Genomic DNA, 13484 nt, shown 5'->3' with positions numbered 1-13484 from the left:
TTATGCTTGCATAATAGATGGGCCGGAATTTCTTCTCAATCTTTTGCCCAAGAACAGCACCTACACAAGTATCGCTAGCATCACACATCATCTCAAATGGCTGTTCCCAATTAGGTCCTGCCAGTATAGGTGAGTTGATCAGCTTGCCCTTTAAAAGATCAAATGCCTCTAGACAGCTTGTATCAAATGAGAATTCCGCATCTTTATGTAGCAAGGCAGACAAGGGTAACACGATCTTTGAGAAATCTTTGATAAACCTTCGGTAGAACCCTGCGTGCCTAAGGAAACTTCTCACATCTTTGACATTAGTTGGAACTGCAAGTTTCTCTATCACCTCCACCTTGGCTTTGTCCACTTCCATTCCCTTTTCAGAGATTTGATGCCCGAGAATGATTCCACCAGTAACCATAAAGTGGCATTTCTCCCAATTTAAGACTAAGTGGGTCTCCTTACATCGCACTAGCACAGCCTCAAGGTTGTTCAGACAATTCCTAAAGGAGTTTCCATAGATAGAGAAATCGTCCATGAAGATCTCCACAGTCCATTCCACCATATCATGAAATATAGACATCATGCATCTTTGAAACGTAGCTGGGGCATTGCATAATCCAAATGGCATGCGCTTATAGGCATATGTCCCATAAGGGCATGTGAAAGTTGTCTTCTCTTGATCTTCACTGTGGATTGCAATCTGATTGTACCCCGAGTATTCGTCAAGGAAACAATAAAATGCATACCCTGCTAAACGTTCTAGCATCTGATCAATGAAGGGCAAAGGGAAATAATCCTTCCTAGTGGCCTCGTTGAGCTTCCGGTAGTCCACACAAACACGCCATCCTGTTATGGTTCTCGTGGGGACCAACTCATTTTTCTCATTGAGAACCACTACGGTTCCTCCTTTCTTTGGCACAACATGAACAGGGCTCGTCCACACACTGTCGGAAATGGGGTAGATAATTCCTGCATCCAACAGCTTGATCACCTCTTTTCGCACAACCTCCTTCATGTGGGGGTTCAGTCTGCACTGTGGCTGGATAGGCGGCTTATGATCCTTCTCCATCAGAATTCTATGGACGCATACTGTTGGGCTAATACCCTTGATATCATCAATTTTCCATGCAATCGCATCCCTGTTTCTTCGTAGTACCTCTATGAGCTGAGCTTTCTGATCAGGGGTCAGCTTTGAAGATATAATCACCGGGCTTCTGCTAAGTGGTTCCAGGAATGCATACTCTAGGTGTGATGGTAAATGTTTTAGTTCTGGTTTAGTCAATGGCACAGTGGGTATTTCAAGTGGTTCTTGATGAGTGGGAACAGTAGGATCTAGAGGAGGTGTAGGCAAGTTGGTTTCAATGGAACATCCTGTTCCTTTACATAAATTCACCTCTTCTTCTAAAAGAGCCTCCAGAGTGTCCTGTCCCTGTTCCTGCAAAGTAGAAAGACTTTGGAAATCATCTAAGAAATAGCATGTGTCATCACTAGTGTTAGCTCGTCTCATAGCCTCATTCATTTTGAAAATGATTTCCTCCCCATTAATTCTTAAAAACAGTTGTCCCTCTCCCACATCTATCAATGCTTTACCCGTTGCTAAGAACGGTCTACCCAATATAATAGGAACATGCAGGTCCTCATCTATATCCATTATGATGAAATCAACCGGCAAAATGAATTTTCCTACTTTGACCAATACGTCTTCCACTACTCCCCTAGGGTAACATACCGACCGGTCAGCCAACTGAATGGACATTCTGGTTGGTTGTGGTTCTCCTAGTCCTAGCTTAGCATACACAGAATATGGCATAAGGTTTATGCTAGCTCCTAGGTCATATAGTGCATTTTCAATATTTAACTTGCCAATTGAACATGGAATAGAAAAACTCCCTGGATCCTTTAGCTTTTTCGGAAGCTGCTGCTTGTTCTGGAGTATTGAAGAACAGTCCCTATTTAGCTGAATCATCGAGATGTTTTCCAACTTTTTCTTGTTTGACAAGATATCTTTTAAGAATTTTGCATATGTCGGCATCTGGGCAAGTGCTTCTACGAAGGGAATGTTGATATGCAACTTCCTCAAGGTGTCCAGCACCTTAGATTTTTGCTCTTCCAGCTTCTTGTTTATCAACCTTGTCGGATAAGGTACAGGTGGAACGTAGGGTGGAGGTGGTTTGTACTTCTTTCCTTGTTCCTCCTGGTCTTGATCAATGGTTAATTCTACCCCGACAGGTTCTTCTTGACTAGGAACAGTTTGTTTCTTCTGACCTTCAGCATTTTGAGAGGTGCCTGCACACTCAGCATTTTCATCAGTAGGAAAAGTTGGTTGGGTTTGCTTACCAGATCTCAAAGTGATTGCCATGACGTCTCATTTGGGGTTTGGTTCAGTGTTACTTGGCATTATCCCTTTTCCTTTTGACATAGATGCAACAAGTTGATGGACATGCGTCTCCAGATTTTTAATCGACGCTTGCGTCTGCTTCATGAATTGCATCATCATGGTCTTCATGTCTGGTTCTATATCTTCCTTTAGTGGAACAGGCTGTTTGTAGTGTTGTTGAGGCTGCCTCTGGTACTGTCCTCCCTATTGCTGTTGATACCTTGGTTGTTCTTGATTAGGCTGCCCTGTCCATCAGAAGTTTGGATGATTTCTTGTGGCTGGGTTATAGGTATTCGAGTATGGGTTTGGTGGGTTTCTTTGATTATATCCAGCATAATCACATTGCTCCTGTTCACCATTCCCTTGTTTGACTCCTGGACAGTTTATGTTGAAATGAGGTCCTCCACAAAAATCACACACATTATTGAACGGTGGTTCGCTGTGAATTGATGATACATTAATTTTGCTGAGCTACTTTGCAAGTTGTTCCACCTGGGTGGTTAGTTTTGACACAACATCATCATTCCCCGCTCTTTTTCCTTCACTCCTGGCGGAGTGCCAATTATAGCTCGTACTCACGACTCTCTCAATAAGGTTGTACAAGGCTTGTGGTTCAAGATCTTCAGGATTACCGTTGGCAATGGATTCGATCTGGATTTTATAAATGTTGGTGACTCCATTGTAAAAATTATGCACTTGCATCCACATGTGGATGCCATGATTTGGTACCCTTCTTAGCAATTCCTTGTACCTTTCCCATGCTTCGACTAAGGATTCATCCTCTTCCTGCACGAAATGTGATACCTCATTTCTGAGTTTAATGGCCTGTCTAGGTGGAAAATATTTCATCAGAAACGCGTTGGACATTTCTTCCCAAGTGGTGATTGTTCCTGGCTGTAAGTTCTTCAACCAGTTCTTTGCTTTGTCTTTGAGAGAAAAAGGAAACAGCTTTAGCCTGATCACATCATCGGAAACTCCTCGGTTTGATCTGAAAGTGTTGCACAGTGTGATGAATTCCTGGATATGCCTGTTTGGATCTTTTGACTGGTATCCATTGAATTGTACTGCTGCCTGCAACATTTGTATCATATATGCTTTCACTTCAAACATGTTGTTTCCTTCGTTAGGAAACACAATGCACGATGAGTGTCCTTCCGTGGTCGGCCTCGAATAGTCTCTGATCCTCATAACTGGAGGATTGTTATTCTCTCCTTCTTCTTCCTGATTAAGTTGGACTGGTTATTCGGGTACTCTTCCAGCCATCCTTCTTTCTCTTTGTCGCTCTCTTTGTCTTGCATGTCGGGCTCCTGCTCGGTTTCGTCTACACGTTCTCTCTAATTCGAGATCGATAGGAAAAACTGGAGATCCAACTTTACGCATAAACAAATGGAGAACTCCTTCTGGCTGCACTATTTAGCAAACATATTAAAAACACCTTATTTCACAGAAATTTTCAGATAAATTTTGTTGCTTTCAATCCCTGGCAACGGCGCCAAAACTTGTTGTCCTCTGAACAGACTCTAGCAAGTGCACTAGATACAAGTAATAAAGTGATAAGTTGAGTATCGTCTCCACAGGGATTGATGACCAAAATTTAACAGAAAAACCTTGTAGAACAGTGTGTTCGTGGTGTTTGAATTCCTTTTTAGTTGAGAAATGATGTGAAGTGTGTACAACAATACTAGTTAAGAGATTTAGTGTAATAAAATGAGTTTTGATAATGATAAAGAGGTAGAACAGGCTAGGCACAGCGGAACAGTTTACCTTAAGTCACTAAACACCCTATTTATTCATGAATGACGCAAAGTGAAGTCAATGTCTCTACTTTAATGCTCACTTAAGTCAACTCTCGTGTGTTCTTAAGATTCTAAGACTTACTACAACCATAAGCGTCCCTAAGGTTGGTTCTTTCTTGTATTACGATTGAAACAACATTTCAATAAAGAAAACCCTTGATACAACCACCTAACAACTCTGCTTCGGGGTTGGATGTTTGATGAAAAGTTTGGTGAAGATGAAAACAGTTCCTTATCATTCATCTAGCACTAACATACATGCATAGGCAATGGAATAGAAAGCTTCATCAAACACTTCATAAATTAACAACATTCATTCTTAAATAGAAATTAGGAAACTTACATAACCGGCCCTAACTGGCCGAACCTATTCAAAATGACTACTCACTCATAGTGGCGAGTGAACAGTCTGTGTCACTTCTACCGAGCTCCATCAATGGAGTCATCTTCCTCGAGAGCTCTTCTCTCTATCAAAAGGTCTATTTTTCAATCCAACAAAAGTTGATCCCTTTTCCTTTCCTTACTATGTCTATTTAAAGGAAAGGACAAGGTCAACACGGTACATAAAGTATCCGAGCAAAATATTACAAAACCAAGTAAATTGTTCATAGATCCTAGAATGCTAAAAGTGGTTAAGATCCTTTTGACCCTTGAACACTTAAGGGTCGAACTTTCATGTCACCATGCTACCTTCGAACTGCTCTTATCCGCCTTTCTGCCTGCTGCTCCTGCCGTACCTGCCTTCCATCCTGTCGCTGTCCGTCATCAGAAGTTCTAGCGTTTGACCGTTGGATCAAAGAATGGCTTAACTCCTCAAGGTATGTGCGAAACGGGCTGCTTCCATACTGTTCGACTTAATCTTTCCTTATCCGCACAAAAACACTTATAAGACCTTCTTTCATGTAATTTCACCCTAAAAACACGCTTAATTCATTATAAATAACATGTTAAATTGTAGTCAAATTCATGCCTAACACTTTTCCTCTGACATAGTTCCTAGTCAGCAGGAAACTGGTCAGCCTTTCGTACCAAGCACGTGGTGCTTGCTTTAGTCCGTACAGAGCCTTTTTTAGTTTATAAACATGGTTTGGGAATTTTGGATTGATAGGGGTCAAAAACCCCTATCTTTGGGTACGGTTTTAGGACGGGTGTTAGCGTTATTTTGTTAATAAGCGAGCAATTCTCGCATTTAAATGCTTTTGTGTGAGTTAGTTAGAAATTGGAAACGTTTTATTTACTTTTCGTTGTTTAGGCTCGTTTTATGATCAATTTAGGCAAATACGGCCAAAATGGCATGCATATTATAATTCCGTTATCTTTTGAAGCTAATTGATCCGTCAAAAGTCGCACCAAACGAAGCGTTTGCTCAAATAAGCGATTGGCGGGTCAATTTAGCCCTTGGACTAATGTTGTTTGGAGTTTATGTGCGTGTGCAGGTTAAAACATGATCAATTTCAGGCAAAAATCGTGTCTCGGGGGCCCCCGGCAGTCGCTCGGCGAATTGAGCATCGACGCGCAGCCCGGGCGTTGCTCGGCGAGCAGCACAGGCACTGCCCAGGCACCGCCCAGGCACTGCCCAGGCACCGCCCAGGCACTGCCCAGGCACTGCCCAGGCACTACCCAGGCACCGCCCAGGCACTGCCCAGGCACTGTGCCTGCTCGCCGAGCAGGCCACCAGAGGTCTGCTCGGCGAGCAGGAGCCTACTCGCCGAGCAGGCCGCCAGGCGCCTGCTCGGCGAGCAGGGGCCTGCTCGTCGCGAGCAGCCCTGCTCGGCGAGCAGCTCGCCCTGCTCGGCGAGCAGCCCTGCAGGAATTGGTCAAAAAGACCAATTCTGCCCCCACGAAGCCACGTTCGGCCCCACGTCTTCCTACACCAACAAGGACACGAAAATAGGTCAAAACGAGGCCCGAGACGCGTCTATAAATAGGATTTTTCCATTGTAATTTAGATATCTTTTACTTTTGTAATTAGCTTAGCTTCCACCTTGAGAAATCCTCTCCACCTTCTCCATATCCTTCAAACCTCCATTGAAGATACCTTCAAAGCTCCGTTCACCGAGGATTACTCAAGCTCCATCCTTAAATCCTAGAAAGACGCCTGCATTGGTAGACAGGTTCCCTGAAAGGGATTTTTCTTCTTTTATATTCTGTCTAGCCTCTGATACATGCTATGAATTCTAGGTTTATTGTAACTTCGTGACAATACATTCATCTTTGATATATAATATAGTTTTTGTTCATTCAATTGTTTTGATGTTTTAATCTTTGTCTCACGCTTTGTCTGATTGGTTTAACTCATTCGATAATCCCAAAATTAGGTTGGCACATATTGCGAGCTGAATCTGACCTAGTCAGTGCCTATAGGATTGACGACCCTATAGAAGATTAAGCCCAAATTACTGAGCCTTAGAGCTAGTTTCGGCCTTACAAGGGAATCACGAACTAGGGACTTTCGGAGGATAGGTCGGGTTAATCGCCTTGGACACAAGCGACTTAGTTTCAATTCAATTGCTTAAACATTCTATCATTGTTATCATCGTATTCCTTCATGTTCATTCAGTTAATTGCTTTGGTAAAAGATCAATTAGGGGTAGAGTAACTTAGTTAGGGTTAGAATAACTTAGTTAGAATTAGATAACTTAGCTAGGATTAGCATAATTCAACCTAGGAGTAGATTAATTAAACAAACCAAACTCAAAACCCCCTAAGCCTAGATAACATCCGAGATCGAGTAGCTTGATACTTGCAGAAATAAATCCTGTGGACGATAACCTGGACTTAAACCAGAAATTTATTACTTGATAACGACGGGGTACACTTATCCCTTAGTGAGGATTCTCCGGAATCCGCATCATGGATCCTCAAACCCTGGAGGCTGACTAACATAAACCTCTTCATTTATAACTCCATTAAGGAACACACTCTTAACATCCATTTGGAACAGTTTAAAGTTCATAAAGCTAGCATATGCATATAATATTCTTATTGCATCTAATCTAGCTACGGGTGCAAAGGTCTCACCATAGTCAATACCTTCCTGCTGACTGTAACCTTGAGCTACAAGTCTAGCTTTGTTCCTGACTATGTTACCTTATTCGTCTAGCTTGTTGCGAAACACCCACTTTGTTCCTATGGTCTTTTGATTCTTCGGTTTAGGCACTAAATCCCATACTTCGTTTCTTTTGAATTGGTCAAGTTCCTCTTGCATAGAATTGATCCAAAATTCATCGTGCTCAGCTTCTGAGAAGTTTTTCGGTTCATGAACTGAGACGAACGCAACATTACTGAGATATCTCCTGAGTTGATTTCTTGTCATCAGGGTGTTCTCAGCAGCATCAAGAATGGACTTCTCTGAGTGTCCTCTTGGAATTTTGATCTCTTTTGGCAGTGTTGCATTTTCAGGAGTCGGTGTTTCAACAATCTCTACATGATTATATTGGTCAGTAAAGATAATTTCAGGTTCGTTCTTACCTTTCGTCAGCCCTTGAGGTTGTGACTCAGTTGCACCATTTTGGTCAGCGGAAGCTGAGCATGGGTCATCTTTGGTAGGCTGACTTATCTTTCCTACATGGTCAGTTTCATCGAACTCAATATGTACAGACTCTTCTACGGCCTGAGTTCGTTTATTAAATACCCTATATGCTTTGCTGTTTGTTAAGTACCCTAAAAAGATGGCTTCATAAGCTTTAGAATCAAACTTAGCAACGTTGTCTTTAGTATTTAAAATAAAGCACTTGCAACCGAAGGCACGAAAGTATCCAATGTTGGGTTTTCGTCCTTTCCAAAGTTCATAGGGGGTTTTCTTAAGTATAGGTCTAACTAGAGCCCTATTGAGTATGTAGCAAGCTGTGTTGATAGCTTCACCCCAGAAGTACTTTGGAAGCCTATCCTCACTCATCATTGTCCTAGCTATTTAACCTAAAGTTCTGTTCTTCCTTTCAACTACCCCATTCTGTTAAGGAGTTCTAGGAGCAGAAAAATTGTGGTCAATGCCGCTGACTTCACAGAATTCATCAAACTGTTGGTTTTTTAATTCTCCGCTATTATCACTTCGGATGTGAGAATTTTAGGTCTTTGTCATTTTCAAGTTTTCTAATCAGTGTTGAGAACATCTCAAAAGAATCATCCTTGCTACTCAGCAAGATGACCCAAGTATACTGAGAAAAGTCATCTACAATGACCAAGGAAAATCTCTTACCACCCAAGCTCAGCAGCTGGACTGGTCCGAAAAGATCCAAGTGTAGTAACTCTAATGGACGCTTGGTTGAGACTACATTTTTACTTTGAAAAGACTTTTTGGTTTGTTTACCTTGCTGACAAGCATTGGATAATTGATCCTTCTCAAATCTAATTTTGGGCAATCCCTCAACTAATTGCTTTTTTGCTAATTTGGCAAGGAGGTCCATGCTTACATGACCAAGTCTCCTATTGCCATAGCCAGGAATTATCTTCCTGTGACACTAAGCATATATTTTTTGAAAACTTCTTTTCTAAACTCAGCATGAAAACGTTGTCAACACGAGGGGCAGTTAAAATCAAATCATTTGTTTTACCCTCGAGTATCCGACACTCAGTGGCATCAAATACAACCTTTCTATCGCTGTCACACAGCTGAGCTACGCTCAATAGGTTATATTTAAGACCCCTGACTAGGGAGACTGACTCAATAGTAGGATTTCCTCCAATAGTACCTGATCCCACTATCTTACCCTTTTTGTTGTCTCAAAAACTTACATTTCCACCTCGTTTATACACAAGTGTGATGAACTGAGTTTCATCACCAGTCATATGCCTTAAGCATGTGTTGTCAATGTACCATAGCTTTGACTTCTTCACGCACCTCAGGTTCACCTGCAATTGAACTAGTGATCTTTAGGTACCCAATTCTTTTTAGGTCCTTGTTTGTTAGAGCTAACAGGTGATGCATCATATTTAAGTTTATGACGACATATATTTATAGTGTGGCCATCTTTCCCACAATAGTCACAATAAACCACCCTTTGAGGGTGTTTCCATTTTTGGTCAGCACGATGGCGCTGAGCATGTTGGAGTTTAGTGTCCTAAAGACAATTGTTTTAGGATATTAATATTAATGAATAAATTGTTTATTTGATCATTTGTTTAATCAGATATATAGCATTAAAATGTAACTATATATAAAGGAACAAATCTTTCACAAAGAAAGTAACCCTAAGTTTATTTAAGTAGTTATAAAGTGTTCATACAAGCATGAAGTGAGACTGTACTTTATAATAAACCAATAGACTTAAAGTAAACCCAAGTCAAGTGATATGTGTTAGGAATGAAATTGACTTAGTTTAACATAATATTTATATGAGAATTTGGGTGTTTTTACATTATATTGCAAGATAAAAGGACTGATTAATGCCTTTTTGTAGATAAGCATTGATAAAAGCCAAACTCGCTGGAAACAGCTTGTTTCGCAACTGCCAAGGAGGAGTGGAGCCTTTCTATGATGACAGACAGCGACAGATCAGAGGTGGCAGAGGCAGAGGTAGCAGGTGGAAAAGTGTTCAGGTGGCATTTCCTAAAGCAACATGAGACAAGAAGTTTCGACCATTGAGTGTTCAAGGGTCAAAAAGATCAATGATTATTTTCTACTCTGTTTTAGTTTTAGTAAAGTGTTGACTTATTTTTCTGTACTTTTCTTTTTCTTGGGTACTTTTCGGGTACCAATTTTGGCCCTAGTCTTTCTCCTTTAAATAGATGTAGCAAAGGAAAGATGGGAGAGGTTCATTATCGGTTAGTTTATTTTATTTTAGAATAGAAAAGTCACTCTTTAATCGTAGATTAGAGCTCCAATGGAGTTTTGGAATGTATCAAGAACTTCTGATTGCTCACTGCTCGATATGAGTGAGTAATCCATTTTGAATAGGCACGGCTAGTCCAGGCCGGTAATGTAAGTTTTATAACTCTTTCAATGAATGTTTAGTATTTTGCCAAGGATGTGTTGATGAGGATTTTTACTTCTGTTCTTCGGCACATATGCATGTGATAGATGAATGTTAGGACACTACTTGCATCTTCACTGATATCTCTATCAATCTCGCAACCTCGAAGCAGACATGTTAGATGGTTGTGTCAAAGGTTTTCTGAATGGAAATGCAGCTTTGATCTTAATGCAAGAGAGAAAGTTCCTTTAGGACGCTATTGGCTCTAGTAAATCTTAGGAACTTAAGAACACACGAAAGTTGACTTAAGTGGGCATTAAAGCTGATACTTTGACTTCATTGGTAATGTCATAAATTCATTGGAGAGTTGTAAGGTCTTGCACAACTTGTTCGGCAGTGCCTAGCCTGTTCTATCCTTTAAACTGTCTTCTATTTGTCATATCCTTCATAACTTTAGCACACTTTTGTCTTAACTGTCCACACTCAAACAATCAATCCTACTAAGAAGATACCTTTACACACACACTCTGTTCTGCAACGATTTTCTCATATCATTTTGATCTCAATCCCTGTGGATACGATACTTGACTTATCACTTTATTACTTGTATCTAGTACACTTGCTAGAGTCACATCTGAGGACAACAAGTTTTTTGCGCCGTTGTCGAGGATTGAAAGCAACAAAATTTATCTGAAATTTCTGTGAAACAGGGTGTTTTTAATCTGTTTGCTAAGGCGTGTAGGAAACAAAGAAGTTCTCAACCTATTTATGCGTAGATCTGGACCTCCTGTTTTTCCTATCGATCTCGAATTAGAGAGAACGTGTAGACGAAACCGAGCGGGAGCTCGACATGCTAGACAGAGAGAAAGACAAAGAGAAAGAAGAATGGCTAGAAAAGGACCGGAACACGTTGTTCAGCCTGGTCCTGAAGGAGAAGGAGAAAATAACAACCCTCCTGTTATGCGAATAAGAGATTATTCGAGGCCAACCACAGAGGGACATTCATCTTGTATCGTGTTGCCCAACGAGGGGAACAACATGTTCGAGGTGAAGGGATCCATGATACAGATGATCCAGGCCTCAGTGCAATTTAATGGGTTTCAATCTGAAGATCCAAATAGGCACATTCAAGAATTCATCACGTTGTGCAACACATTCAGATCAAACAGAGGTGTTTCTGACGACGTAATCAGACTAAAGCTGTTTCCTTTTTCCCTAAGGGATAAAGCGAAAAACTGGCTAAGAAATTTACAGCTAGGGACAATCACAAGTTGGGAAGAAATGGCACGAGCTTTTCTGATGAAATATTTCCCACCTCGACAAGCCATAAAACTGAGAAATGAAGTGTCGCAGTTTGTACAAGAAGAGGATGAGTCGCTAGCAGAAGCCTGGGAAAGATACAAAGAGCTATTGAGAAGGGTACCAAATCATGGTATCCCTATGTGGATGCAAGTGCAGAATTTTTATAATGGTGTTACAAACATCTACAAAATTCAGATTGGATCCATAGCCAACGGTAACCCAGAAGATCTTGAGCCACAGGCTTTGTATGACCTTATTGAGAAGGTAGTCAGCACAAGTTACAACTGGCACTCAGCCAGAAGTGAAGGGAAGAAGATGGGAAATGATGATGTTATGTCAAAATTGACAAGTCAGGTAGAACAGCTTGCTAGACAACTGGGTAAGATAAATGTGTCTTCGATTCACAACGAACCACCATTTAATGACATTTGCGATTTTTGTGGAGGTCTTCATTTCAGTATCAACTGTCCCGGAGTTAAGCAGGGAAAGAGCGCACAGGCAGAATGTGATTACGCATGGTATAAGAAAAGGAATCCACCTAACCCGTATTCCAACACGTATAATCCTGCCACAAGAAACCATCCGAACTTTGGATGGACAGGCCAGCCAAACCAGCAGGAACAACCGAGATATCAACAACAACAGGGAGGACATTACCAAAGGCAACCTCAGCAGCATTACAAACAACCTGTGCCACCAAAGGAAGATGTAGAGCCAGATATGAAAACAATGATGATGCAGTTCATGAAACAGACACAAGCATCGATAAAAAGTCTAGAAACACAGGTTCACCAGTTAGCTGCATCTACGTCAAAAGGAAAGGGAATACTGCCGAGCAACACAGAGCCAAATCCAAAGGGCGATGTCATGGCAATCACCCTGAGGTCAGGTAAGCAAACTCAACCCATTATTTCAACTGATGTAGATGTTGAATGCATAGGAACGTCCAAAGAAGCTGAAAGGGAGCAGGAACAGGCTGTTCCTAGTGAAGATGAAACCAGGAAGACAACCTGTACAAGTAAGCCGGATCAAGAGGAAAGTGAAAGAATGTATAAGCCACCACCGCCGTATGTTCCACCTATGCCATATCCAACGCGTCTAATCAATAAAAAGCTGGAAGAACAGAATTCTAAAGTGTTGGATACCTTAAGGAAGTTACACATCAACATTCCTTTCGTAGAAGCACTGGCACAGATGCCGACATACGCCAAATTCGTCAAAGACATCATGTTGAACAAAAAGAAGCTGGAAAACATTTCCGTGATACAACTCAACAGAGATTATTCGTCGATACTCCAAAACAAGCAGCAGTTACCCAAGAAGCTAAAAGATCCAGGGAGTTTTTCTATTCCTTGTTCAATTGGAAAGCTAAATATTGAAAATGCACTATGTGGCCTAGGAGCTAGCATAAATCTGATGCCTTATTCTGTATATGCAAACCTTGGATTAGGAGAACCCCAACCTACTCGTATGTCTATTCAATTAGCTGATCGTTCAGTATGCTATCCTAGGGGGGTTGTGGAAGATGTGCTAGTCAAAGTAGGGAAATTTATTTTGCCCTTTGATTTCATTATAATGGACATTGATGAAGACTTGCATGTTCCTATCATCCTAGGTAGACCATTCTTAGCCACAGGTAGAGCATTGATAGACGTAGGAGAGGGACAATTATTCTTAAGGATTAATGGGGAAGAAGTCATTTTCAAAATGAACGAGGCAATGAGACGTGCAAATAATAATGATGACACATGCTGTTTCCTGGATGATTTTCAAAGTTTGTCTACTTTGCAGGAACAGGACACTCTGGAGACTTTATTGGGAGAAGAGGTGAAAATATGCGAAGGAACAGGCTGTTCCATTGAATCCAACCTACCGACACCTCCTTTCGATCCGACTGTTCTTAATCATCAAGAACCACCGGAGATACCAACTGTGCCGGTGTCTAAACCAGAATTGAAATCATTGCCTGCACACCTCGAGTATGCTTTCCTTGAACCACCCAGCGGAAGTCCAGTCATCATATCCTCGAAGTTAACTCCTGATCAAAAGGTGCAACTCATGACAGTCTTGCGAAGAAACAAGGATGCAATCGCATGGAAAATTGAT

At 41.2% G+C, this 13484-nt stretch overlaps 1 non-coding gene across 1 annotated transcript; it reads left to right on the top strand.

Annotated features, from left to right (window-relative positions):
* Positions 1 to 3080: 3080 nt before the first annotated feature.
* Positions 3081 to 3187, top strand: LOC136224987 (small nucleolar RNA R71). The gene has a single exon (XR_010686729.1). It is a non-coding gene; the product is annotated as a small nucleolar RNA R71 (small nucleolar RNA).
* Positions 3188 to 13484: the final 10297 nt, after the last annotated feature.

Source organism: Euphorbia lathyris, chromosome 3 (genome assembly GCF_963576675.1).
Source record: "Euphorbia lathyris chromosome 3, ddEupLath1.1, whole genome shotgun sequence".
Lineage (NCBI taxonomy): Eukaryota > Viridiplantae > Streptophyta > Magnoliopsida > Malpighiales > Euphorbiaceae > Euphorbia > Euphorbia lathyris.
Note: the sequence above shows the minus strand (reverse complement) of the source record. Positions and strands in the feature narration are given on the sequence as shown.